The sequence below is a fragment of the Triturus cristatus genome, chromosome 1_2 (genome assembly GCF_964204655.1).
Source record: "Triturus cristatus chromosome 1_2, aTriCri1.1, whole genome shotgun sequence".
Lineage (NCBI taxonomy): Eukaryota > Metazoa > Chordata > Amphibia > Caudata > Salamandridae > Triturus > Triturus cristatus.
The window spans coordinates 126,612,059-126,639,899 of NC_140580.1; the positions used below are offsets into that span (position 1 = coordinate 126,612,059).

Below are 27,841 nucleotides of genomic sequence, written 5' to 3' on the forward strand. Positions count from 1 at the left end.
CTTGGGGAGAGGTCAGCTCCGAGTCGACAAGGTGCTGATGCAACAATTGGTTCTGACAGTTGTTTAAAATCTGTTCTCTCATGATAAGATTGTACAATCCTGTGTAATCAGTAACCTTGCTACCCAGCAACCAGCCTTCCAAAGCCTTAGTGGCACAATCGACAAAGTCAGTCCAATCCTGAGACTGAATTTTCTGGGTGTCTCTGAACAGCAACCTGTACTGCTCAGTGGTTAAGCCGAACCCATCAATCAGTGTATTTTTCAGGACTTGGTAGTTGTTAGCATCCTCAGCTCTCGTAGTGAGGAGCTTGTCTCGTCCTTTACCTTCAAAGGAGAGCCACAGTATAGCTGCCCACTGACTTGGGGGGACGCACTGGACAGTGCAGGCCCTCTCCAAAGCAGTTATCCACTTGTGGATGTCGTCCCCTTGTTTAAAGGGGGGCACTATTTTACTCAGGTGTCTAGTGTCTATACCCCTGTCTTTATCTCTAATGAGAATGCTGCCACCAGTGGGGTCTAACCCACTCAATTTCTGCTCTCGGGCCAAGGCAAGTCTTTCTTTGGCGAGGGCAAGTTCCTCCCGCTCGATCCTCAGATTGACTTCCCTCATCTTCGCTTCGTGCTCCCTTCTCTGAGGGGACGTCATTCCTCTCTGAGAAGATGCCTGAGAGACATGTGTTCGAACAGATCTGTTAGAGCCTCTCGAGAGAGAGACCTAGCTCGTCCGTTCCCAAGGTTAAGCCTGCTTGAGCGTGGGCCCGGGGCTCCCCCAGTTCCATTCTCATGCCTGCTTAAGTTGGTCCTCGTGAGCCTGCCGACTACTACTGGACCTTTGTCTGCCTCGTCTCCTGATAATTCCTCCTCCTCTTCCTCGTCTGTATGGAGGCCGAGGTCTGGGTCACCAAGGGTTCCCTCTAAGGGGGGCATGTTCCCATCTGGGTTAGAGGGGCCTACGTTAAGAGCCCTTCTAGCATCATAAGTCTCTAAGAGACCTATCAGGAATGGGACGGTAGGGTTAGAACCCTGTTTTAACTTCCTGGAGGCACACAGTTGTCTCATCTCCGTGAAGCTAAGAGCTGCATATCGTGACATGACCTGTGGAGGGTCAATGACCACTAAGGGAGTCTCTGCAGACTCTCCGCGGACCGACATGCTTTCTAGTGAGGTGTAAGTGATGCACCTACCTACACTATGTGTTTCCCTACTGATCCCTTGCTAAGAGTTATAGTCAGGGTGTGCTAGTCCCTGTTTCACTATAACAGCTGGTTCAGTAGAACTCCGAGTATTCTAAGTTAAGTTATATGTACCTGGGTACTTATGTGATCTTTCAACTTGATATTCTTAGGATACGTGTGTGGTAAAACAACAGCAAGCTCAAATCCCAACCGCTGCTCACCAATGTGAGAAGTTGGCCTGATATGTAGTGCTCACTATTCTAGTGATCACTGTGTATCATTCCAAACGACCCTTATTGATGATTGGTTGTAAGTCAACCTTGTAGACCAGCTATCCTAGTAGCGTGGACAAGAGCAGTCTTCAGGCTAAACTCTAGAGGGCGTGTTAAGCCAGCTGTTTACCATCACATATACCCCTTGAACACCAAGTGAAAGGACACCACACAAGTTGTTATGAAAATAAAGGATATTTATTTATAACAAGACTACCCTGGCTCTTTATGAGTCAGGGAGCTAAGCACAATACAAAACTCTTGAGAAAATACTTCTAGTTGCACAATTTACCCAAATGCCCGAAGGGCACGAAACCATTTACACTGCAAGTGGAATGGGAGATGTTAGAGAGTCTAAAGTTACTGATTCCGGAGGAATCCGATCAGTTGGACTAAACGGAAAAGGAGCTGGACACTTGTAGAGTGAACCTACGAGGGAGCACCGAAATGCTCGAGTTACCTAGCCCAGAGGCTGCGGCTGCGTGGGGTTCAGCAAGATGTCGGGAGTCCTCGTTGTAGTCTCGGGAGTCTGAAAGAAGAAGTTGCTGGCAGGCGACCAGTGTCGATGTTCAGAGAGATCCAAGCCTGGATCGGTGATGAAGGAAACCTGAAAGCAGAGGGGACTCAGTTCTCAACCGCTAGCCAGTAATTGGGTGGGCACCAGGATGGTACCGGATGAAGTCACCTCGACCAGGTGAGTGGGTGACGTCGGACTCGGCTGTTCCTCGGACCAGGAGGCGCGGCGGCGGCCAGGATGGAGGGCGAGCTGTCCCACGAAGGTGTCTGCTGTCGATGATGCTGGGCCCAGGAGTGGGGCAGCAGGTTTTAGCAGAGGCAAGCCCACGCGGTGGAGTCAAGATGGCGTCTGGAGTGGACCAGGAGGGTCCGGGGTACTCCTCTGTTGAAGGGGAGCAAGGGCCAGTCTGGAGCAACCAGACCAGCGATGAAAAACTGTCGTGGTGCGTCGTGAAGAGGGCCACTAGCCGATGGCGAGTGGCCGGACAACGCGGTGAGCAGCAAGGAGCAGAAGGGCCCCCACGCAGATCTCGTGGATGCTGGGGGGGCAGACTTCGGTGCTGGAGCTGCTCAGGGTTAGGGCTTCTCAAACCCTAGGTTCACTCACTCGAGGGTCCCTCGGTGGTCGTGCTAGATAAGCGTCGTGCAGGTTCTGAAGATGGCCGGTCCCGCAGGTCTCGTCACACCCACGAATCTCAGCTGGGCTGACGATGTAGGTAGAGGTCAGAGATGGCGGGGAATCCGGGTCTCGTCGAGCTGGGCAGTCTTGATCCGTAGGAGAGACGTACAGCAAACCGCAAGCGCTTAGGTGGTGCCTGCTGGTGCAGGGTGGCTACTCCTTAGCCACAAGGGAGAGTCTTCAGAAAAAGTCAAGAGTTCCTTTCGTGGAAAGTAGTTCAAGATTCAGAATTATCCAATTTGGGAAGGGGACTCGCTCCTACCTTTATTCTAGGAAAAGGGGCTGGCCCGTGACTAGGTCCTGCCTATGAGTGGGACCAGGAGGGGGGTGGTTACACCCCTATCCTTTGTCCGGCTTCGCCCCAGCTCAGGGGCTGGGGTGCCCCCGAAACTGGTTTGAGCCGGGCTATGCACAGTGAGCACCGGGGTGCCACTTGCAATCACCTTCCTTTCAGCCCTGCCTACCTGGGATACACAAACCCTGTCTGGGATGGTGCTAACCCTTTGTCCAAGCTCCCCTCGCTGGAAGGTCTCCCAGCAGCAGGAGGTCAGACTTGTGTCTGGTGGCAGCATCCATTTTGTGATGCTGCGGCTTGAGTCAACTTTAACCGGGGTTCAAGGTTACTTCCATGTCGTGTCCCTCTAGAAGGGTGGAATGCTAACCCCGTCGCCAGAATTGGCGAGGGGTTCGTATTCCAATTCGTATGACACCTTACTCGACATGTTTGGGTGATGCGATGCCAAAGTTAGCAAATAACCGCGAGGATTATAATGCACTTTAAGGTAGATGGCACGCGTCACCATGGAACAGCTATTAGGACTTGGTTCCGCAAGCCGTCGACGGGCTCAGCTCGCGCCAGAGCACCATCTCACATGATTCCCAGCACTCTGCCTTCAGGATTGATAAGGCCTGCCATAGGAGTGACTGATAGGAATCCATGTGTCCATTTTAGGGTTAGGTATAGGAATACTACACCTACAGCAACGGGTGATTACACCACCTTGCCCCAGCTGTCGTGCAGCCAGTTGTGTCAGATTTGGGTGGCCATCCAGGGGTGGCATAATACATGCTGCAGCCCCTGGTAGGCCCTGGGTACACCGATGCCCTGGATACCTGTGGTATGCTGATACAGGGACTGATAAGGCGGCCCAGTTCCAATTAGTGGATGCACCTAATGTACATGTGTGTTAATCTCGAGAGAGAACAGCTAGGCTGGGGGTCTGATTGGCAGGCCCATAGCCAGGGAAAGTCGTAAACCAATGAAGCAAAAGCAAAAAATCTGGGTGATCATAGGATTGCAGACCCTACTCTCCTACAATAGGGATTCGCCATCATAAGGCATGTCGATCACTTTTGTTTGAACTTCTTGTCTAAAAGAAGTAGCCTTCAACCAGCCCTGATGCCTCAGGACTGCAGCCCCAGCCAGTTGGCGGAATCCTGTGGAAGAAACATCCACTGCGCTGTCAATGATCTCAGCAGAGATTCTTTCTCCTTCTTGTAAATGTTTTAATGTTTCAGCCTTGGATTCCTCCGGCAACAACTCTATAAAGGGCGAAATGTCCGACCACATATGCCTGTTGTATCTTCCTAAGATAGCGAGTGAATTGGCCGCTCTAACAGTTGTTGCCGCCATGATGGAAAATTTCTTGCCGATAGAATCGAGACGTCTTCCATCTCTATCAGGAGGAACCGATAATGGAGATGCAGGATTTCTGGCACGGCGTTGTGCCGCCTGTGATATCACAGAGTCTGGTTCAGGTTGCCCAATAAGGCAGGCAGGAGAGTTATCCGGAGCCTTGTATTTCTTTTCTAATTTAGGTAAGACTGCAATAATTGAGGCTGGCGTCTTCATGACCTTTAACCCTCCTGCCATATGAAGTCTACAATAGGGTTAGCACGGACCTGTATCTCCGCTTGTTCCTTAAAATCATATAAGAAACAATCAGCTTGCTTTGTGACCATAGGAAGCTGAAACCTCTTTGCCGCTCTCTGCATAAGGGTATGGAAACCTCCTATATATCTTCAGGTGGTGAATCTATAGTAGGTGGAGTGGAAGGTAATGGTGTCTGGATCTGGTAATCATCCCATTCGTTAGGAAGGGATATTTCGTCCAACTTTCCCTCTTCTCTTTCTTCATCAGTAATATGAATCTCTTGGTTCTGACGTTGAGTTACTGTGGAGACTGGCGAAACTGGAGATCTGATTAGCAAGGAAGGCTGCAGAATAGGTGTCTGAGAAATGGAAGATGCCGGATCCGAGGGAGGAAATCTGCGGTAGTAATCCTCTACCATATGTTGTAAGTTTGAGACAAGAGAAATTGGCATTTGTACTGTCTGATCAGCTTGCCTTTCCTGATTAGTAATCTCTGAATAAAAAAAAACGTATTCTTCATCATCCTAGCACTTTATAAGGAGTTCGGAAGGACTGCGAGCAGCCCGAAACTTATCATCATCAACTGACTCCTCTTCATCTGCTCCATAGTCAAAGATTTCTTCTGGAGGACAAGGAGATACCTTCCATGGAGAGGTATGAACAGACAATAGAAGCTCCTGAGAAGGGTTTCTTTTCGGCAGTTCTAGATCATCTCTATAAGCAGCTAAAACCGACGATGGAACAAGCATCGACGAGGATGTCAAGCCTACTACAGATGTCAAAGATGAAGGCTTTATCAATGGTTCTTCCGTCGACGTTCTGGATGTCGACGAACTGCGTCGACGAGGATCTGTATCGGAGGCCTTCGGCTCCGTCAACGATGCTACCGTCGACAAAGAAGATTTACCCTTGAGATCCGACGACATCCTCAGCGGAAACGATGATTCCGTTGACAAAGGTCCTGACATGGTCTGCTTCTTTTTCGTCGACTAGGACGATAAAGACGACATTGACATAACAGACGGCCTCACATTCACGGATACGAACGTAGACGGAGAAGATGCAGATGACAATCATTTTTGTCTGAGAAGAGAAAGTCGATGTTGTCTTCGTAGTTGTGGCGACGGAAATTCTCGCCGAAGGAAAAGTAGACTTCTTAGTTGACGGATCGTCTTTTTTGTGAGGTAAAAGTGTCTCCGGAAGAGACCTTGACGCCCGCTTTGATTTTGAAGAGGCTTTTGAAGGCGTAGAAGGCACAGATTGACCCTTAAGAGAGACAGATGATTTTTTGTAGATGAAGGCTGATCTTCCTGTTTTGAGGTGTGATTATGTTTTTTCAACACCTTAGCAGCCTTAAGAGAGATCAGTTCCGCCTCACTAGCTCTCTTTTTAGAAGCTGCTGTCTTTAAAGAGGAATCACTCTCCTCATCAGATAAAGGATTGTCCTTTGTCTTGAGCTTCTGTAGCCACAGAAGAAGACGTCCTTCCCTGTCTCTCAAGGTCTTTTGAGAAAATATTCTACAGATTTTGCAATCTCTCACCTGGTGGTCTGGGTGAAGACAGTAGATACATTTGTTGTGGGGATAATCTGAGTGAAGTCTTCGTTTCCCACAAGATTCACAATGCCTGAAGAGATCTTTTAGAAGAAGACATGTTCAGAAGTAATATCTGAAGAAATCAAAAGATAAAGTAGAAATACTGAGCAGAGCTCAGGGAGACTCCCTTCACACAACGTGCAGTAGAAAATCTGAGAGCCTGGAGCCTCTGTGGAGAGGGTTCTAGAGGGTGCTGTCGCCTGATTGGCTGGAGTGTGGACCATATCTAATGACTAGGACGAGATATTAAAGTATATGGTTTTTCTCTATTAACTTTAATGTTAGAGTGATTACTTATTGCTTTTTATGTACCGTGGGACTCCCACTTCGACGAGGGGGAATGATTCAAGCATGTGAATCTATGAAAGATAACCCAATACTGGGGAATTAATATTACTTAGAGGAGAACTGTGGAAACTGGCATGGTGGGTGAACAGCATGTGACTCATGGTACTGCCAACTATAATAGTGAGACAACTGTTCACTCCCAGCACCTTGGAGAATGCTCTCCTGGAAAGGAGGTGTCGTGAGCGCATAGTGCAACTATTGGGTTTACCTCGTCTATGAGAACTAAATACCACATGGTTTCTGTCATTCAGACCAATCTGGCAAGATTGCATCTTACCTGTTCTACACTGCCTGCTTTGCGGTGAAGAATGTGTGCTCGACATCTGTCTAACACTCCCATTAGTCGGACCCGATAGCGGCCCATGCTCTGTGTTGTCCCCAGAGGCTACTGATCCTGATGACGGCTGTGAGAAAGTGGCTCTGTATATACTGTTCCTTAATGGGTACAGGGTGTACGGAGTCCACAGTCCCCCAGGGTTTGACAGAGGTTAAAGTTATATATAACCTTACTCTCTAAAGTGGTAGCTTGGTCGAGCAGTAAGGCAGTATCAGAGGACAGTGTAAAGCATTTGTTGTACACACTCAGTCAGCAAATGGTGTCACACACTAAATAACTGAACTCTAGGCCAATGGTTTATATATAAAAAATATATGCTTGTTTTATTTTAGAACCAACACTTGGAATTGAAATATACTTTCTCAACAGGAGATGCTTCATATAAATACTTTTGCAATATGCAATAGACTTTAGTAAACAGTTACAAGTGGTTGCAGTAGGCAACTCTATTTTTAAACACAACAATACATTGAGCTCAATGGTAAATTCAAGTTATTTGCAACAGATTACTTTTTAGATTACTTTTGGAATTCCCGGACTGGATCCTAGATTCAGTCCTGGGTCAGTTTTCAGAATCAAGTGATGAAAGTCGACTTAATTACTGTAATGATTTTTAACTAATATTTAGCTATTTTAAAAGTTGACACTTGGAAAATATTTCAGAGAAAACAGTCAATGATTCCCTATGGAAGAAAATGCAGGTTACAGGTACAGTAGGTTCTCGTTACTTTTGTAATCCAGTACTGGGTGCCTAGACTCAGTACTGGGACCTTTATCCAAAACAGGTAAGTAATTACGTTTTCAGATATAATACGATTTTTGAAGAATATTTAAAGATTGCAGAAATCGACACTTAGAAGATATTTCACAGAAAAACAGTCAATGGTTTCCTACGGAAGAAAATTGAGTTAAGGGTAAGTACAGTTGTAGATATTTTTCAGAGTCAGTGCTGGGCACCAAGATCCAGCACTGGGAGCTCACCTAAGAGCAGGTGAGTAAATTCGTGTTTGTCACTCGGCTGATTTTTGGTGAATATTTGAAGATTTGAAAAGTCCACACTTAGAAGAAATTTCAGGAAAAAGCCAGTCAATATTACCCTATGAGGAAAATAGAGTTTGCGGTTTCAGGGCAAGTACTCGACTGGCAGAGTTGAGGTTCTGGGCACAGACTCAGGGGTCTCCCAGGGTCAGGTAGGTACAGTTGGTTCACCCTCCGCGGCTCTAGGGCGGCCGGGTGCACAGAGAGTTATCCTATGAGGGATAGGGGTCCTTGTTTGGTGGCTGCTGACTGGCAAGCCACGCGGCTGTGGGAGCTGGGCTCCTGGTCACTTACTCAGGGCAAGTGGGGAAGTAGGTAGGTGTAGAGTTTTCACTGCCAGGGCCACTCGGGCGGCTGGGTGCAGAGGGCTTTTGAGCCTTCGGGCGCTCAATGGATTTCAATGGGAAATCTCTGGTTTAGAAAAAGACTGCAAGCTCGGGAACGAGGACTCTTCAGGTGCCGCCACCACCACTTCGAGAGGTAAGTTGGGTAGTTGGAGGATAGGTAGGTACCCCGGGATTGGGCACAGGGGGCCGTGGGGCGCCACGTGCAGGGGTGCCTTTTGGTGTCGGGAAATCTTACCTCCCGTTGATCGTGGTTGTGGGGGCACCTTGTTCTGAGGCTGCAGGCTTCTTCAGGAGTGTCGAGGGAGGTCCTTGGGTGCCGGACTCGGGGTCACAGTCGCCGTGGGGTCGTCCTCAGGGTCTTTGTTCACTCCAGCACTGGCCAGGCTTGGCTGGTGCAGAGTGTGCTGGGTTCGCGGTTCCGGGCTGCTGCCAGGGGTTGGAGATAGGTTTCGAGTAGAGCCTCTACTCATGGGAGTCCCAGAGGCTTAGAGCCAAAAGGAAGCCAGGTCCTCCGGGGTTGGTGAGGTTGCTAGCAACAAGAGATGCCGGGTTGTAGCAGGAGCAGGTTCGAGGGTCGACAGGCCGGTAGGGCTGGGGCCAAAGCAGTTGTTGTCTTCCTCTTTTCAGCAGCTGCAGGGCAGGTCTTCTTTCTTCTTGCTCTTCGTAGTTTTGAATCTGGAATCTGGGGAAGGAAGGTTCAGGGTGCCCCTAAATACTAGATTTCGGGGCGTTATAAGTAGGTGAAGGGCAGGGACCAATGGGACCCTGTCCTAGGGTGGGTACACCCCCTATCCTGACTCTCTCCTGTGGGAGGGGGGCGGTGGCCTAGTCCTGATAGGGTAGGGCTCCCCATCTTCAAGATGGCGAGAGCCCGGAGATGTGCTTCACCTCGCCTCCCCCACCTGAGGGGTGGGGTTGGCAGGCTGGCACATCCCCTGTCCTTATTTGGGGTTTCCGGCCAAAGCTTCCCGCCAGAGTGGGGGGTTGCAGGGGCCTGGGGAAGCTCACAGTGGCGGCATGCCTTTGAAGCTTCCCCCTGCCCATCCTGGGGGAGGCGATTTAGCACCTCGCCCAGGATATGCATTGTTGCAGGCCCAGGAGAGATGGGGCTCTCCTACCCAGGGGTCCAGCAACATGTCTGCTGGGTGGCAGCCTAGGCAGCCTCAGAGCAGATGTGGATTGGAGGTTAGGTTAAAGGGGGCACCTCTAAGATGCCCTCTGGGGTCCTGTGTACCTTAAATCCCACACTGGCATCAGTGTGGGTTTAATGTGCTGAGAAGTTTGATACCAAACTTCTCAGTCTTTAGTGTTGCCATTATGGTGCTGTGAAGCTCGTGTTTGACGAGCTCTCAGCACCATGTACTCTTAAATGGCAGCACTGCACTTACAGTGCCCAGGAATGGACCTGGGCACTGTAGGGGCACAGGGCTCCTGCTCCTGTGCCCACACCATTGGCATAAGGCACCCAGCTAGAGGGGTGACTGATGTATGTCATGGCAGTGTAGGTGATGGGCATGGCACACAGGGATGTGTGCCAAGTCGACTTTGTTTTTGTCTTGCACCCAAACACTCAGCCTGCAAAGGCAGTGTGTGTGTGTAAGGGTACAGGGCCTCTAAGGGTGGCACAAGGAGTGCTGCAGCTCTTAGAGGCCTTCCCTGGTCACAAGGCCCTGGGTACCTAGGGTACCATTTACCAGGGGCTGACATGTGGCCAGGGTTTGCCAATTTGGGTCTGGTTTGTTTTTAGGGAAGGAACATAGGCCCTGGGCACCTGATTGGCAGGAGTCCAGGGTACACTCAGTCAAAGTACATTCAGCAATTCAGCAAAAAGTGGGGGCATACCATGCAAGAAAGATGGCACTTTCTCACAACGGCATTCACAAAGATCTCACAGAATGAACATGCTACTGCTGAGGTACGAGATGGATCAACAGGCACACAGGTAACATCGGCATCGAACACTGCTACTGATGATGCATCACAACTATGTGCAGTTAGTCTTCTAAACTAAATAATCGTCCTGTCACCGACAACGGTAGACGAATTTTTGTCTACAGGAGTTCATGATTTCCCCAGCATCTTCAAATAACTTTTGATTTGGCTCACAGTGTACCTTGTAATCTATGAATTCGGCCTTCATTTATCCAAACAAAAATGACTAAGAATAAATAAATAAATAAATAAATAAATAAATTTAAAAAAAAAAGAAAATCGCAATTTTGTGGATATTGATTTTTTTTATGGCTAAAAGCTCTGCTTGCAGTAGAACTATTCTTAGAGAACCCACTTCTTTGAGACACTTCCAGGGACGAGTTGTCACCTTTTTTCACATTTATGTAATCATGGCATGAAATGGCTCTGAACTTTTTCCTTTCTGTGTAACTGGACCATTTCATTCCGTATGTGTATATATTTTTTGTGGTCATTCACTTGAGCATTCACTGTAAATATATGAAACATTGCTTCAATATGTACAGCGCCTTTGCATTTCATGTATAGCAAACATTTTAACAAAGACTTCTTTTAGTACGCTTTTACAAATGTTTTTAGTGAAACATGTGATACTCAATTTTATGTGTTTAGCACGTTTAGCCTTTAGTAATATCGATCATTCGTCAATGGAGTGGGCGTTGTGTTTTGATTTAGATACCCGTATATAGGTTTCCCTGAATCATGTCCTTATATAGGCACAATTCGTATTGCCCTTATTTAGGCATAGGAATCCCAGTCCTTATTTAGGCATTAGCCATGCTATGCAAATACAGGCATGGTCACCTACATCCGTCCATCCCACGTCCCAACGACTTCTTAGTAACCAGACCCTTAAGCCGACGGGACTTTCCCCAGCTAGGATTATTGATTTCTCGAAGAACTCATCTATTATGCATGAACTACTATTCCTTAGGGGTTCATCCAGGACGTCCTCCTCTGCCCGACTTTACGTCAATGCTAGCATTCCTAAACACCTTCCAGGTATAAATATACCTTCCCTTACCATGGTAAACGACGGCACGACTCAGCACGACTTGACTGCATGGGTCGCCACGGCAAGTTCGGAAGAGACCATATCCCGGCCTGGCGCACTGACCAGACGCTGTCATCCATGCTCGCAGAAAATCCAGCTTCCAGTGTTCTGACTCCCTTCGCGGGGTTTTAGAGTTTGAGACCCGGAAGGAGATACCCACCTCTCTCATTCTAAAGGTATGGAGCCAACTAGAACCTAGAGGGACTCTTGGCATACTAAACTTAGAATATACCATACTATAAGAAAGCGGCACCTACTTCTTACCTCGTACTACACTTAGGTTAGGTACACTGGGGTAGAACTATTTAGAAGCATCAGACGAGTATTCACGTTTTAGCCTGTGTTATTTATGTATGTATATATGAATATATGTAATAGCTAAAAAATAATGCTATTGCAGTATTATTTCTTCTTACTGCTTACGCTGTGCGTATTATATCTTGCTTACTGTCTAATGATTGTAACAGCTCATATCTCTTACACGAGAAACAAGACTATTCAATAAATCCTTTTCTTGAAATGCCCGTCTATTTCTGTGTATCTCTGGAGAAACTAAGCATGCATGATTGACTGAGTGAAACTTATCTATTGTTTCCACGATTCTGAGATGCGTTCCGATTCTAAGGGAAACAAAGTTGTCATGTTTATGCGGTTGTCAGAAACTAATCCCTTCTTCTTCATCCGATAAGTTTCTGGTGACCTCTGAGTTAGCTGGCACACACAAGTAATAAGTTTAATGTACTCGATAGGAGCATACTGACCTTAGCCCTATCCAAAAACTATAGTGTATATTATTCCAATGCGCAGAGCCTATACGGGAAATAGGAACTACACTATAGTTCCCCCATGCCACTTTCGGAGTCATCACCGACGGTGCTCTGAACACAATCGAATATGCTACTTACCAGTATGCATCTGTTCTTGGCATGTAGGGCTGCTGACATTCATATCTGTGCATAGATCGCCGCCTAGTGTTGGGTCCGGATGATTGCACATTGTTGTCCTGGAAGAGTCTTCGAAGTATCACGAGATAGGTGGCTCCTCCCCTGGACTACAGTGCGCATGGGCATCCTCTCCATCCTCGAATTGTTTTTCACCATTGTGGCAGTGATGGAGTAGATACAGTAAGTGATGACCATGCTATACAGTAATTCTGAGTGCTGCAGCCGCTACAGGCGCCGGGGAGGAGGGTGGGCGATATGAATGTCAGCAGCCCTACATGCCAAGAACAGGTGCATACTGGTAAGTAGCATATTCGGTTCGAGGCATGTGGGCTGCTGAATTCATATCTGTGCATAGATTATATAGCAGTCCCTCCATTAGCGGCGGCTGCCCGTGTCAGCTGCAGCAGTCTGAAAAAGGGTCTTGAGAACAGCCTGTCCTACAGCTGCCTGCTGTTTTGAATGTACATCTACACAGTAGTGTTTAGTAAATGTATGTATAGTGGACCATGTGGCTGCTCTACATATTTCCTCTAAAGGAATGTTCCCTAGGAAAGCCATGGACGCCCCTAACTTGCGTGTTGAGTGGGCTCTTGGAGGAATCGTTAATGTGCGTTTAGCTTTTTCATAGCAAATTTGAATACATTTAACGATCCATCTGGCTATCCCTGCTTTGGAAATGGCGTTGCCCTTGTGTTGTGGAGAAAAGGCAACGAACAGTTGTTTTGTTTTCCTAAAATCCTTTGGCCTGTCTATATAGTACATGAGGGCACTCTTTACATCTAGTGTATGGAGCATTCTCTCTGCGACATTTTCTGGATTTGGAAAGAAAACAGGCAGTCCAATAGTCTGATTCATGTGGAACTGCGATATCACTTTAGGCATGAATTTGGGGTTGGTACGTAGTACAACTCTGTTTGCGTGAACCTGTATGAATGGCTCTTGAATGGTTAGTGCCTGGAGTTCACCAACTCTTCTCAACGAAGTGATTGCCACTAAGAAAGCTACTTTCCAGGTGAGGAATTGAATCTCACATGAATGTAGAGGTTCAAAAGGTGGACCCATCAATCTGGTGAGGACCACATTCAGGTTCCACACCGGTGCCGGTGGGTGTGTTGGAGGAATCACTCTTGAGTCCCTCTAAGAAGGCTTTGATGGCAGGCACTCTGAATAAAGAGGGGTGCCGCCTGTTCTGAAGATAGGCCGCCAGTGTGGTTAGATGTATACGGAGGGAGCTGTATGTCAGATTGCATCGGTATAAGTGTAACAGGTAACAGATGATGTTCTGAACGGATGCATCCAGCGGATTAATGTAATTGCTTTTACAGTAAATGACAAATCTTTTCCATTTTGCCGCATAGCAAGCTCTGGTTGTGGGTCTCCTGGCCTCCTTGATGATATCCATACATTCTGGAGGCAGGTTCAGGTAGCCAAACTCTAAGACTTCAGGAGCCAGATCGCCAGGTTCAGCTGTTGCGGATCTCGGTGCTGAATTTTGCCATGGTTCTGTGTTAAAAGTTTGGGTGTTAGCCGCAGTCTTTGAGGCGGCACCACGGAAAGTTCTAGTAACGTGGTGTACCATGGCTGGCGTGCCCACATTGGAGCAACCAGGATGAGTGTCATTGAGTGTTGCCTTAGTTTGCGTGCCACTAGCGGTATTAATGGCGCTGGGGGAAAAGCGTACGCAAATCTGCCTGACCAGTTCATCCATATCGCATTGCCCTGCGACTGTGGATGCGGGAACCTGCCGGCAAAGCTTTGGCATTTTGCGTTTTCCCTTGTGGCGAATAGGTCTATCTCTGGATGCCCCACTGCTGGAAGTACGGTTGGAGTACTGATGGATGTAGCTCCCACTCGTGCATTTGGTGGCTGTGTCTGCTGAGCAGATCCGCCATTTGGTTGTCCTTGCCCGGGAGGTGGTCTGACATGAGGAACATGTTCCTTTAAATGGCCCACTTCCACATGCTCTGAGCCTGATGAGACAACTGTGGAGAGTGTGTTCCTCCCTGCTTCTGTATGTAGTACATGGCAGTCATGTTGTCCGTCCGGATCAACACGACTTTGTTGCACAAGTGTACTTTGAATGCCTTCATTGCCAGGAAGATTGCCATCAGTTCCAGAAGGTTGATGTGCATATTCTGTTGCTGTGTCGTCCATAGTCCCTGCACTGTGTAATTGAGTACATGAGCTCCCCATCCTTGGTGAGACGCGTCCGCCGTCAGGATTATTTGTGGAACAGGCTCTTGGAACGGTCGGCCCTTGCAAAGGTTTTGTGGATTCCAACAATGCAGAGAGTTGTATGCCCGACCTCTCACCAACACTAGGTCTTTCAACTGTCCTTGAGTCTGATTCCACTGACGTGCCAAGCACTCCTGAAGCGGGCGCATATGTAGTCTCGCGTGCGGGACTATGAAGATGCAGGAGGCCATCATGCCTATAAACTGCATGAACACTCGCGCTGGAAGGGAGTGTTGAGGTCTGAACTTTTTTATCAGCAGTTGCATGCTGTTGATCCTCATTAAATTTGGCTGAGCTGTGGCTGCCAGAGTGTCTATGGTCGCGCCCAGGTACTGCCGTACGTGGGCGGGTTGAAGATGTGACTTTGGATAATTTAGTGAGAATCCCAGACTGTGAAGAAGGTGAATGGTGTGGGATATGTGGCTGGCACACTGCTGGGCTGACTTTGCCTGAACAAGCCAGTCGTCCAGGTAAGGGAAGACGTGAATGTGCTGTCTCCTTAAGTGTGCAGCCACTGTCGCTAGGCACTTGGTAAAGACTCTGGGCGCCGTTGTTACTCCGAAAGGGAGGACTTTGAACTGATAATGCTGATCCTGAAGAGTGAACCTTAGATATTTTCTGTGTGCTGGGTGTATGGGTATGTGGAAATACGCACACTTCAAATCCAGTGTTGCTAGGAAGTCTCCCTGACTGAGTAACGGCAGAACCTGCTGGAGGGTGAGCATATGAAAATGCTCTGACAGAATGTATTGGTTGAGAGGTCTGAGGTCCAGTATAGGTCTGTGAGACCCGTCCTTTTTTGGGATCAAGAAGTACAGAGAGTACACCCCTGACCCTTGTTGTTCTACAGGCACGAGCTCTATGGCTCCTTTCTGCAGCATACTTAGTACTTCCTGCTGCAATAATGTTAAGTGCTCTGCGGACATAGGACGGCATCTTGGTGGTATGTTGGGTGGATTGGATGTTAATTCCAGACAATAACCGTACTGGACAATTTCTCTGACCCACCTGTCTGTGGTGATGGATCTCCAGACTGGCAGGAACTGTTGGAGTCTCCCCCCGACCGGTGTTATGTGGTCGGGGGGCAGTGATAAGACGTCACTGTTTGTTATTGGTGGAGGACCTGGTGTTGTTGTGTCCACGTCCTCTGCCTTTGGTGCTGGAGCCACGATATCCACCCCTATTGTTCTTATTATAGGTACTCTGGGTACCTCCTTTACTGTACTGCTGCTGGGGCCCCTGACCTCTAGCTGCTCCTCTATTCCCGGGGTGACGAAAGGAGCCACTCCGAAACTGCTGCGACTGTAGAGCCCCCATAGATTTCGCAGTTTCAGTGTCCTTTTTAATCTTTTCCAGTGTAGCGTCAACCTCGGGGTCAAATAAAAAGTCTGGGTTGACTGGTTGATTCAAGATATTATTTTGAATCTCTGGTTTGAAACCTGATATTCTCAGCCATGCGTGCCTCCTCAACATCACACTAGTGTTGATTGCCCTTGCTGCAGTGTCAGCTGCATCTAGTGCGCATTTGATGGACGCATTTGTAATGAGTTGTCCCTCTCTGATGAGGAGCTCCGCTTCATCTTTGTAGTCATCTGGTAGGTGTTCTAGCAGTGTTTCTAGGGTGTCATAGTGTGACCTGTCGTATCGGGCCAGGAGTGCCCGAGTGTTGGCAATGCGCCAGATGTTTGCTGCTTGTGTTGCTATCCTTTTTCCTGATGTTTCTAGCACTTTGGACTCCTTGTCCGGAGGAGGAGCATCACCGGTAGTCTGTGAGTTAGCTCTCTTGCGAGCATTAGAGACTACCATGGAGTCCAAAGGCAATTGACCCTTAATGTACATGGGGTCTCCTGGGGCTGGTTTGTATTTTTTCTCTATTCTCGGGTTCAATACCCGTGCTCTGGTTGTCTCCTTAAAGATGTCCTTAGCATGTTTAATAACCCCTTTTAACATTGGTAGAGTCTTGACCGTTCTTTCTGATGTGGAAAACGTGTCCACCAAGAAATCCTCCTCCACAGAGTCAGAATGAAGTTCCACTCCGTGATTGGCAGCCGCTCTTTCAATGAGGGCGTTAAAAGCAGCAGTATCTTCAGTGGGAGATGGTTTTATATTATAAAGATGAGTGTCAGGAGCATTTTGCGGGTCTCCTGGGTCATTAGGGTCTTCCCATGCTTGATCCTGGTCTTGCTGTTGTTCATCAGGGTCATTATCCACAGGATTAGTGGTATCATCCTCAGTATAGCCCTCTCCAGCATCCGCCTCCGAGTGTGAGGGAGAAAAGGATGGTGGTACCTGATCATATGTGTGGTAAGGTTCTACAAGCACTGGTGTCGAACCTGATGCCATTTTCCTTTTTAGTGGAATTTTGTATGAGTCCAAAGCCTTTTCTGGAACAATTCTCCGCTTGCGGAACAACAGCCTACCAGTGTTGGCGTCGATAAACTGGTCTTGTGAGTCGTCGACATTGGTTCTTTCCTTGGGCACTGTACATGGTTGTTCGATACTCTTCCTAAGTTCGAACATCTTCGGTGTCCCCGGCGGTGGCAATCCAAACTTGATCGGTGCCGGCGCCGAGTGAGCCTTGGCGACCTTGTGCGGTTCGGGACCCGTTTTCGGTTCGAGAGTGGCCTGTTCCCTGATGCGCTTCAGGGACTCCGACACCTGGTGCAACGTGAATGCTGACGGTGCTTTTGAACCGACAGGCTCTTTGGAGACAGGCCTCGACGCGGTCTCTGGTTTCTTTCCAGTCTTCGGGTCTTCGATCCGAAGTTTGGGATCGACGCCTTGTTGATCCGATATTTTGGCAGTCTCAGCACTCTTCGGTGTTGATGTAGTCGGATCGACCACCTTGACCTTGGTTGTTGGTGCTCCAACCTTCGGTGCCATAGGCCGCTGCGTCTTCTCGGGACCGAGGGCCTTCTTCTGTTTCTCGGTGCCGAAGTCCTTTTTTGGTTTCTCGGTACCGAAGTCCTTCTTTCTTTGGTCGGTTCCGACGTCCTTCTTCTGTGTCGACGGATTGGAAGGTTTCGATGCCTTCGATCCGACCTGAACCAGTTGCACTTTCGGTTTCGATTTGACCGGTGCTGGTTTTGGTTTCGATTTCACGGAATCGACTCCAGTCCTTTTCGATATTTCTGGCTCTTTTGAAATGTTCGAAGCCGGGCCTTCAGGCGGGGCTGTAGAACGATCTGACCGATCTTGGGTAAGGCCCGCAGGCGATCCCTCGACCTGAGCCTTATCAAGACTATCTCCCTCGGCCTCCGCATCGACGGATTGGCCTAGCTCCTCGCCTGAGCTATCCTCCTCGGCCCCAAGGGCCTCATCGTCGTCTCCTACCTCGTCGACGACGTCTTCGTCCTCGAAGATCTCCTCATCATCGTCGTCGTCATATTGGGAGTCATGCTCCGAAGCATGGCTCGATTCTATCTCTTCGACGCTCTCGACTTCTTCATCCTCGGTGCTGAATATGTTAACCGGGTTAGGCGCCGATTGTTTGGCCTCCAATCTAGCCGCCCGTCTATTCCGAAGGGTCTTCTTCGACCGGAACCGGGCGCAGGCAATACACCTGGACTCATCATGATCCGGTGATAAACATTTGTTACACACCGGATGGACATCGACGTGTGGATATTTTGCGTGACATAGAGGACATCTCTTGAAGGGAGTCCTCGATTCCATCTTCGAACGTTGATCGATGGTCGGACCAAAACTCGGTCCGAGAAGGGTGAATGAGTCCGTGAACAAGTATAATAATCTATCGATACCGAACGCAAACAATACCGACGATATCTAAAGGCTTTTGGCCTTAAATAAAGTTTTCCTAACTTGAGCTAAGATAAGCACATCCGAACCCAATGGTGGAAAAAAACAATCTGAGGATGGAGAGGATGCCCATGCGCACTGTAGTCCAGGGGAGGAGCCACCTATCTCGTGATACTTCGAAGACTCTTCCAGGACAACAATGTGCAATCATCCGGACCCAACACTAGGCGGCGATCTATGCACAGATATGAATTCAGCAGCCCACATGCCTCGAACACTGAAACTCCATGCTCAAATGTGTGCCTCTCCGAATTGCAATGATTTATACTGGTTTTCCACGTTATCAGCAGAAAAACAGTATAGTTCTTGAATACAGTATCCTTGCAACCATGCAGGAGACACAAATGATATACTCTGTGTAAGTATGCATTGGTTATTGACTGATACTGGAGGCTTAAACTAAAAGGTGTTCAGTTCATTAATAGAAAGGACAATCAGTCAGAAAGAAAACAACCTGTCCATTCAGAGTCATTAAATGAGACTAGAACTTGCAAATGGATAAGGCCTGTGCTAAGCTGCTGAAGTTTCTGCCATAGGTTTGGTGCTCACTAGATTCTGTGTTAGTTTCCTTTCAACCAGAATGCAGAAAGGAATATGCTACTTACCAGTATGCATCTGTTCTTGGCATGTAGAGCTGCAGATCTACACACTTGTGCATATATCGCCATCTGGTGTTGGGCCCGGATGTTTGCAGTTTGTTTTTCCTCTTGGAAAGACTTTGGAAGTCACGAGGTCGATGACTCCTCTTTTGGATCGTATTGCGCATGGGCTTCGGCTCCATCCTCAGATTGTTTTTCGCCAGCAGGGAAAGATGGAGCGTAGTAGTAACAGTGAAGATGCCCATGTGTGTGCTATCTAAATAAGATAAACTGGGACAGATACAGGTAGCCAGGGAGGCGAGTGGGCGTGTGTAGATCTGCAGCTCTACATGCCAAGAACAGATGCATACTGGTAAGTAGCATATTCCGTTCGAGGCATATGAGCTGCAGATTACACACTTGTGCATACATTATATAGCAGTACCCACCGTTAGCGGCAACCACCCATATCTGTTGCAGTGGTTTGAAATAATGTTTTGAGTTCAGCCTAGCCCACACTAGCTTGTTGCTTAGTTTGCACATCTACACAATAGTGTTTGGTGAAAGTGTGCGGTGTTGACCATGTAGCTGCTTTGCAGATATCATCTAATGGGATGTTCCCTAAGAATGCCATGGAAGCCCCTATTTTTCGTGTAGAATGGGCTTTCGGGGGAATGGATAGCGTTCGCTTTGCTTTATGGTAGCAGATTTGAATGCATTTTACAATCCACCTAGCTATCCCCGATTTTGAGATGGGGTTACCTTTGTGTGGTGGAGAGAAAGAAACAAACAGTTGTTTGGTCTTACGAAAAGGTTGTGTTCTCTGAATGTAGTAGAGTAAGGCTCGTTTCACATCCAGTGTGTGAAGAGCCCTTTCTGCAACGGTCTGTGGTTGCGAGAAAAATACTGGTAGTTCTACTGTTTGGTTTAGGTGAAAGGGAGAAATGACTTTAGGGAGGAATATTGGGTTGGTACGGAGAACAACTTTGTTATGGTGCATTTGGAGAAAAGGTTCTTGAATGTTAAGTGCTTGTATCTCACTGACCCGTCTAAGGGAAGTGATGGCTACAAGAAAGGCGGTTTTCCATGTTAGGAACTGTAATTCGCATTTATGGAAAGGTTCGAAGGGAGGCCTCATTAGCCTTGTGAGAACGATATTTAAGTTCCACACAGGTGAGGGTGGCACTCTGGGGGGGAATTATTCTTTTAAGGCCTTCCATGAAGGCTTTAATGGCAGGTACTCTAAAGAGTGAAAGATGTTGCCTGTTTTGTAAGTAAGCTGCAATAGCTGCGAGGTGTAGTCGAATGGACGTATAGGCTAGATTGCACCTTTCTTTGTAGGTGGAGTAAGTAGCCTATTATGTGTTGAATGGACACGTCCAGTGGAATGATGGTGTTGTTGTGGCAATAAACAACAAAACGTTTCCACTTGGCGGCGTAGCACACTCTAGTGGTAGGTCTTCTAGCTTCTCTGATGACGTTCATACAGTCAGGGGGAAGATTTAGGTACCCGAATTCTAAGATTTCAGGAGCCAGATCGCAAGGTTGAGCTGCGCTGGGTCCGTGTGCCTGATCTCTCCAAGGTTCTGGGTTAAGAGGTGTGGAGAGAGGTGTAGTTTTTGGTATACCACAGTTGCTTGGCCCACGTTGGAGCTACTAGGATTAGTGTGAGGGAGTGTTGTTGTAGTTTGCGCACCACTAGTGGAATGAGTGGCAGAGGCGGAAAAGCATACGCAAATTTGCCTGACCAGTTCATCCATATCGCATTCCCTTTGGACAATGGGTGTGGGTATCTGGCGGCGAAGGTTGGGCATTTGGCGTTTTCGTGGGTGGCGAAGAGGTCTATCTGTGGATGCCCGCACATTTGAAAGTATGGGTGAAGAACTTGCGGGTGAAGCTCCCACTCGTGGATCTGTTGTGTCTGTCTGCTGAGCAGATCTGCCACTGTGATTTGGACTCCTGGGACATGCTGAGCTAGGAGAAAGATTTTCTGGGGTATCGCACATCTCCATATGCTCTGTGCTAGGTGAGAGAGCTGTGGAGAGTGTGTGCCGCCTTGTTTTTGGATATAATACATGGCTGTCATGTTGTCTGTCCGGATCAGGACTGCCTTGCCTGAAATTTGAGTTTGAAAAGATTTTAGGGCTAAGAAGATTGCTAGTAACTCCAGATGGTTGATATGGAGTAACTTTTGTGGAGGTGTCCACTTGCCCTGTGTGGTGAGATGTAGTAGATGAGCTCCCCAGCCGGAGAGCGATGTGTCCGTTGTCAGTACTATTTGAGGAACCGGGTCCAGGAACGGTCGACCTTTGGAAATGTTTGCGGTGTTCCACCACTGCAGAGAGCGATGGGTGCGACCGTCTACCAACACCAGATCTGTTAGTTGACCCTGGGCCTGGTTCCATTGGCGTGCTAAGCACTCTTGGAGAGAACGCATCTGGAGTCTTGCGTGAGGCACTATGAAAATGCAAGAGGCCATCATCCCTTTTAGTTGCATAAACACTCGAGCTGGAAGGGAGTGTTGTAGTGCGAATTTTGCACGTAGAGCTTGACTGCTTGCAATCCTGGCCGGATTGGGGTAAGCTAGTGCTCTTGAGGTGTCTATGGTGGCACCGAGGTATTGTTTTATGTGGGATGGTTGGAGATGGGACTTCTGGTGGTTTACTGTGAAGCCCAGCTGGTGGAGTAATTGAATGGTGATAGATGTGTGTTGAACACACTGATTGTACGACCCGGCATTTATCAGCCAGTCGTCCAAGTATGGGAAGACGTGGATGTGTTGTCTTCGTAAATGTGCTGCTACCACTGCTAGGCACTTAGTGAATACCCTTGGCGCTGTTGTGACCCAGAACGGGAGCACCTTGAATTGGAAGTGTTGTCCGTCCACTACAAATCTGAGGTACTTGCGGTGAGCTTTGTGCACTGGAATGTGAAAATACATGTCTTTTAGATCTAGGGTGGACAAGAAGTCGTTTTGGGAGAGGAGCGGAAGTACCTGCTGAAGCGTTGCCATATGGAAATGGTCGGAGTGTATGTATGTGTTTAGGGGCCAGAGATCTAGGATGGGCCGTAGAGTCTCGTCCCTTTTTGGTATGAGAAAATATAGGGAGTAGACTCCCATGTTTTGTTGGTTGGTAGGAACGGGTTCTAATGCTTGTTTTTTTAGGAGGGAGACTACCTCCTGCTTTAGGAGTATCAAATGTTCTTGTGACATTGGGTGCTGTCTGGGTGGAATGTTTGGGGGGGTAGATATGAGTTCTAGGCAGTAGCCTGATTGAATTATTTGTGTCACCCATTTGTCTGAGGTGTTGGTAACCCAGACGGGAAGGAAATGTTGGAGTCTGCCCCCGACCGGAGTGGAGTGGTCTGGGGGGAATGGGGGGGAAGTCATTGGGTAGGCGTTGTGGCAGAGCGGGCGTTGTTTGTTTTGCCTCTGCCTTTATTATTGTTAACTTTATAGCCGCCTCTTTGATAACCCCTCGCGAAGGTGGACTGAGTGGGGGATTTGTACGAAGTGGACGCGGTATCTGAAGAGTAGCCTCTAGATGTACTGCGAAAGAAAGAGCGGCGAAAAGGAGCGTCTAGGAGGGTGTGACTGTAGGGCTCCCATGGACTTCGCCGTATCTGTATCCTTCTTCATTTTTTCTAGGGCCTCATCTACCTTTGGGCCAAATAGATGTTCCTGGTCAAAGGGATGGTTAAGGATGGAGGCTTGTACCTCCGGTTTAAACCCTGATATTCTCAGCCAAGCATGGCGACGCAGGAGGACGCTTGTATTGATGGCCCTGGAAGCTGTGTCTGCTGCATCTAAGGCACAGTAGCTTCGACTCTTTGTCAGGTGGTGGTGCTTCACCTGATACCTGGGAATATGCCCTTTTACGTACAGTGGATAACACTAGAGAGTCTAGTGGCGCTGGCTCTCTGATGTAGGAGGGATCTGTGGGGGCAGCTTTGTATTTTTTTCTCGATGCGCGGGTTAATGACCCTGGCTCTAACTGGGTCCTTAAAAACCTCTACCACTCCTTTAAGCATAGGTAATATGGAGGTAGACCTATGTGTGGTGTTGAACGTGTCAAGGAGGAAGTCTTCCTCCACGGGGTCGGTATGTAAATCTACCCCGTGATAGTGTGCTGCCCTTTCCAGTAGGTGGTGGAACCCCAATGAGTATTCTGGTGGAGATGGCCTGGAGGGGTAAAGGTCATCTTGTGGGACGTTGGGGATATCAGGCATATTGTAGTCGTCCCATGGGTCTGGGGATCCTGAAGGAGTGGGGTCCCCTGTGGGTAGGTCCTGTGGGACATCCCCTATCATCATATGGGTCCCCGTGATCATCATCTTGTGGAGAAGGGGTGGGAGAACGATGAGGTTGGGGTGGAGAAGGCGGAGGGGGTGGAGGTGGAGAAGGTGGAGGAGGTGGGGAAGGTATTCTGAATGGGGAGGTAGCAGAGTCCTTCCTCTTTGGAGGCGGAGGTGGAGCAGGCTTCTCCAAATGTCTCTTCTTGGAAGAAAGAGTCAAATGTCCAGTTTTTGGATCCTCGGTGAGTGTTTTTTGCAAGGGATCCGGTGTAAATAAGTCCGGTGAGGCTGGTCTGTCCGTCGGCGCCGAAGGAATCGGTGCCGCTGGCTTTTTAGGCTTTTCCGTGCCGGTTCGTTGTTTGGAACCTGGTTTTGGAACCTCCGGACGCTTGGTCAGTACTCACGACCCTCTGCGCCGGGGTGATGTCCTCCACATCTGAGTCGTCGGCCTCGGAAGCGCTGACGAGGCCCTCTTCGGTGTACTGCTCTGGAGCGTCGATGCCTTCTCCGAAGATGTCGTCCGGGATCGTCGTCGAGGAGTGCGCCATAGTTCTTCTGGCTCTTCGGTCCCGAATAGTCTTTTTGGACCGGAAGGACTTACATGCCGGACAGTCTCGAGCCTCGTGTTCAGGGGAGAGGCAGAGATTGCACACCTCGTGGAGATCGGTGTGGGGGAATTTGGACCCACATCGAGGGCACTTTGTAAATGGAGTCCTTTCCATTAGCCAGGACCGAAGTTTGGAGAGGCCCGAAGGCCACCGTCGACGACTGGAACTGAAGGTCCGTGCCAATGAGAAGGCGCGTCGAGTGGGGGAGATTGCGATCGAAACAATACCGCGGTTTAAGGTGAGGATTGCGCGTCGACCGTCGAACTGGAAGCTGTTCTGAGCCGGAGCGCGAAGATCACATCCGAGCCAGATGGCGGAAAAAAACAATCTGAGGATGGAGCCGAAGCCCATGCGCAATACGATCCAAAGGAGGAGTCACCGACCTCGTGACTTCCAAAGACTTTCCAAGAGGAAAAACAAACTGCAAACATCCGGGCCCAACACCAGATGGCGATCTATGCACAAGTGTGTAATCTGCAGCTCATATGCCTCGAACATATAATTTTCAAATGAATCACACTGGGAGCATTGAGGGCTTAGCATTGGCATCACAGTGAGTTGTGCAGACTCCTCATAGGGTGGACAGAAAATGATTTGTGTAGATGTTTTTCCGAACTATACATGGCACAATAAGGTCTCATTATACGGATTTACAAAATGTTCCATGCTGCACAAGTCTTTTAGCAAACAAGGTGGCGTTTACCTTCCATTGGTGTCAACCGCACGTGTGGTATTCGGAACAGTTAAGCTTGAAGTGATTTTGGGTTTACTCTATAAAACTGCAACAACAATATGGGGCGATTCTGGTAACACCTATGTGCACATAAAAAAAGCTAAGGACAACAGGCAAGGCTTATGTTAACGGTGTTTTAAATTAATTTGTTGTCATGGTAACCAGGTTTTGTATTTTATAACCCCTACTGGAGGACTTTAATTTGCATGATAGATTGTGAGGTCTTGTGGTCTTGAAAGTTAAGAGCATTGAGGAAAAGAACCTCTTAAAAGTAAAAACAATGAGTCAATAGTCAACCCCAATTTCCAAATTAAAATGACAGTACCTTAAGCAATGGTGTCTGACTGATGACACATGGGAGGGCATAAAGCTGTTTCACGAAACTCCGCAGCTCATTCAGAGTTAAAAGGCTTTGAGATTTACCACCACCTGATCGATACCTAAAAAGAACAAGGAAAACTTAGCAAGAACATCGGCAGGCCAATCACAAACTGGGAGCTTGTAAAAGTCTGCACTGGTCAAACGATTATTAAACCATCAAGGGAAGAAGCAAAAACAATCACATTTTTTTTTAAACTATGAAATTAGCTGCTGCGTAACAGTCAGACAATTCAACAATTTCACCATTAGGCTGGGAAACAAACTGAAAAAGAATGTTACCTGGTCTGCCTTTTGCCTTTTAGAAGCAGTTGTGCCACTGATGCACATTTGTCTGCATCCTGGGTAACTAAACGCAGGCGGCGTAAAAGGTCGTTGTCAGGAAAATGCTTTATTTCCGATTCTTCTATTAAGTCCTTGAAAGCAGAAAGATCTAGTTGGAGAAAAAAAACAATTATGTCATTTCTAAATGTGTGTTTAGTACACCGAGTTAAGGCAGCTAATAATCACTTTACTTCTTACTCTCAGAGGAAGATTTGCAGTTCCATGTCAGTCAATGTTTACAAGGAAGGACCCTTTGGCCAAATATATAAATAAATAAATGAAAAGGATACTTCCCATGTCGGAGTACTTTTGAAGTTTAAAGAATTCTCTAGATTCACATGCTGTGCATTATTTCAGCTAGTGGTCAGGTCTGAAATTGTATTTTAGTCTTATTTCTCTCTGTTTTTTTTTTTGCATAGGCATCGTCCACCCTTTGGTGTCATTTCCATCCTTCTATGACATCAGACGTATGCCCCGGAAACCCTTCAAAGGTTGCCATCCTCAGATTTTTTTCTAGCGACTACTTTGAGTTTTTGGTTTCCCTTTTGTTGTGTTCTTTTTTTTATGCCTCTTCTTTGCAAATTCACCTCCTTCTGGGGAGGCATGTAAATGGTATGTGAATCCATAAAATTCTTAAAAATAAAAAACTACCCCTACTGTTAAGATGCCTTTTTGTTTTGCAGCAAGAATATTTTTTGGATTCACATGTGAAAAATGCCTCTTTTTTAAGGGTCTCCTCTGAGTTAACTGATGCTGCTAGTGTTTCGACTGAACTCAATGCCAGTGCCCGGACCCTAAACTGTATTTCGAATAGACTGTATCAAATTGGAAATGGCTAACTTACCTGCAACTCCCTAGTAATGTTACCTAGGTACCCAGGACATGTAGGTTACAAGGGTGGGTACCTAAGGGCTTGCAACAATGGTTGGGCCACCTTGGCCACCTCCCAAGTAAAACAGATCCCCAAGTAAAACAGGTCCCACACTGCAGACTGGTAGAGCAATTGTGTACCTGTTAGCCCAACTTTGCCACTGAAAGCAAAGGCAAAGTCACAACTTCCCCTGTACATCTGTGTAAGTCACCCCTCTGGCCGGCCTGCCAAGTCCTAAAGAGAGGGTGCAACATATGACACAGGCAGGACATTTACTCTGCATGTCCTGACAGTACAAACCCACTGTTTTTACTGTGGAAAGATATGGTCGCCCAATTGCGAGTACACTATTACACTATTACATGCTGACCCCTAGCTGTGCTAACTGCAATACAGTGCCTCATCAGACAAGGTTAGCCCCCACTTTTTGCCTGGAATTTGATGTCGTTTTGATTGTAGTGCACAGGGTCCCTGCCAACCAGGTCCCCTTAAGCCAGTGTTTCTTTCCTACAAACGATTTCACAACTGGCCCTTCAGGCTGGTACCAAATACTCCTGTGTTCAGAGAAGCAATCGTGGTGCTGGGGAACTAGAGTTGTCGAGTTTCCAGCCCATGTACTTTCTATGGCTTCCCTGGCACTTACAATATCTAAGAATTACCTTAAATAGTGTAGGGGCAGATCTGCTCATGCCTGTGGTACAGTGCACCCTGCCTTTGGGCTGGAAGGCCTGCTAGAGGGGTGACTTACCGATACCTTAGGCAGTGCAAGTTGGTATAGCAGTGCCAGGTCAACTGTTTTCTTTTTGTTTGCACCAGTCCATGCATGTTGCAGTGGCAGTCTGCATGGCCTAGGTGAGGGGTCCCTCTTCAGTCCAAATGCCCTAGGTAACCAGGTACCATTTTCTATACTTACAGGGGCCTGAAGGGCCAATGGGCACCTTACTTGGGGTGACTAAATCCTCTATTATGCCACCCTCCTATGGGAGGGGGACATAGACCTAGCCCTGAATGGAGGGGTCCTCAATCTTCAAGATGGCGGGGACTGATAGTTGTGCTTCACCTCGCTTCCCCAATCTTAAGGGTTGGGTTGGCAGAGGTGGGCACACCTATTCTTTAGAATTTTTCCTGCCGGTTTTCCCGCCCAAAGTGGGGGTGTAAACCAGGGGCTGCCATCAACTGCTAGCTGCAAAAAGAACTGTTGATGGACAGAATGCAGAACAATGTCATACATTCACCCCAGTACAGAGATCTGGGCCTAAATCCATCGTTGTTTTGCTCACCATGCCATTCCAGTTTGGACCCAGTCATATACAAATCAGTCTTGACCCTAGGATTTCAGAAGCCAGATCGCAAGGTTGAGCTGAGCTGAGCTGCCTGATCTCTCCTGATCTCTCCATGATTCTGGGTTAGGAGGCATGGTGAGAGGTGTAGCTTTTGGTGTGGTACTACCGAGAGTTCCAGCAGCGTGGTGTACCACGGTTGTCTGGCCCATGTTGGAGCTACTAGGATCAGCGTGAGGGAATGCTGTTGTAGCTTTCGCACCACTAATGGAATTAGTGGGAGAGGTGGAAAAGCGTACGCAAATTTGCCTGACCAGTTCATCCATATCGCATTTCCTTTGGACAATGGGTGTGGGTATCTGGCGGCGAAGCTTGGGCATTTTTTGTTTTCGTGGGTGGCGAATAGGTCTATTTGTGGATGCCCCCACGTTTGAAAGAACGGGTGAAGAACCTGCGGGTGAAGTTCCCACTCGTGGAACTGTTGTGTCTGTCTGCTAAGCAGATCTGCCATGGTGTTTTGGACTCCTGGGACATGTTGGGCTAGGAGAAAGATTTTGTGTGGAATTGCCCA

General features: G+C 48.0%; 1 pseudogene across 1 annotated transcript in view; it reads right to left on the bottom strand.

Moving 5' to 3' along the window:
- Window positions 1-27,841, bottom strand: part of LOC146866938 (lysine-specific demethylase 5B-like) — a 532,890-nt pseudogene that overhangs the window by 481,754 nt on the left and 23,295 nt on the right. The window contains exons 2-3 of the transcript XR_014966714.1: window positions 25,078-25,228; window positions 24,743-24,857 (exon numbers count right to left, since the gene is read on the bottom strand). The product of XR_014966714.1 is annotated as a lysine-specific demethylase 5B-like (transcript). The remainder of the gene's footprint in view (window positions 1-24,742; window positions 24,858-25,077; window positions 25,229-27,841) is intronic.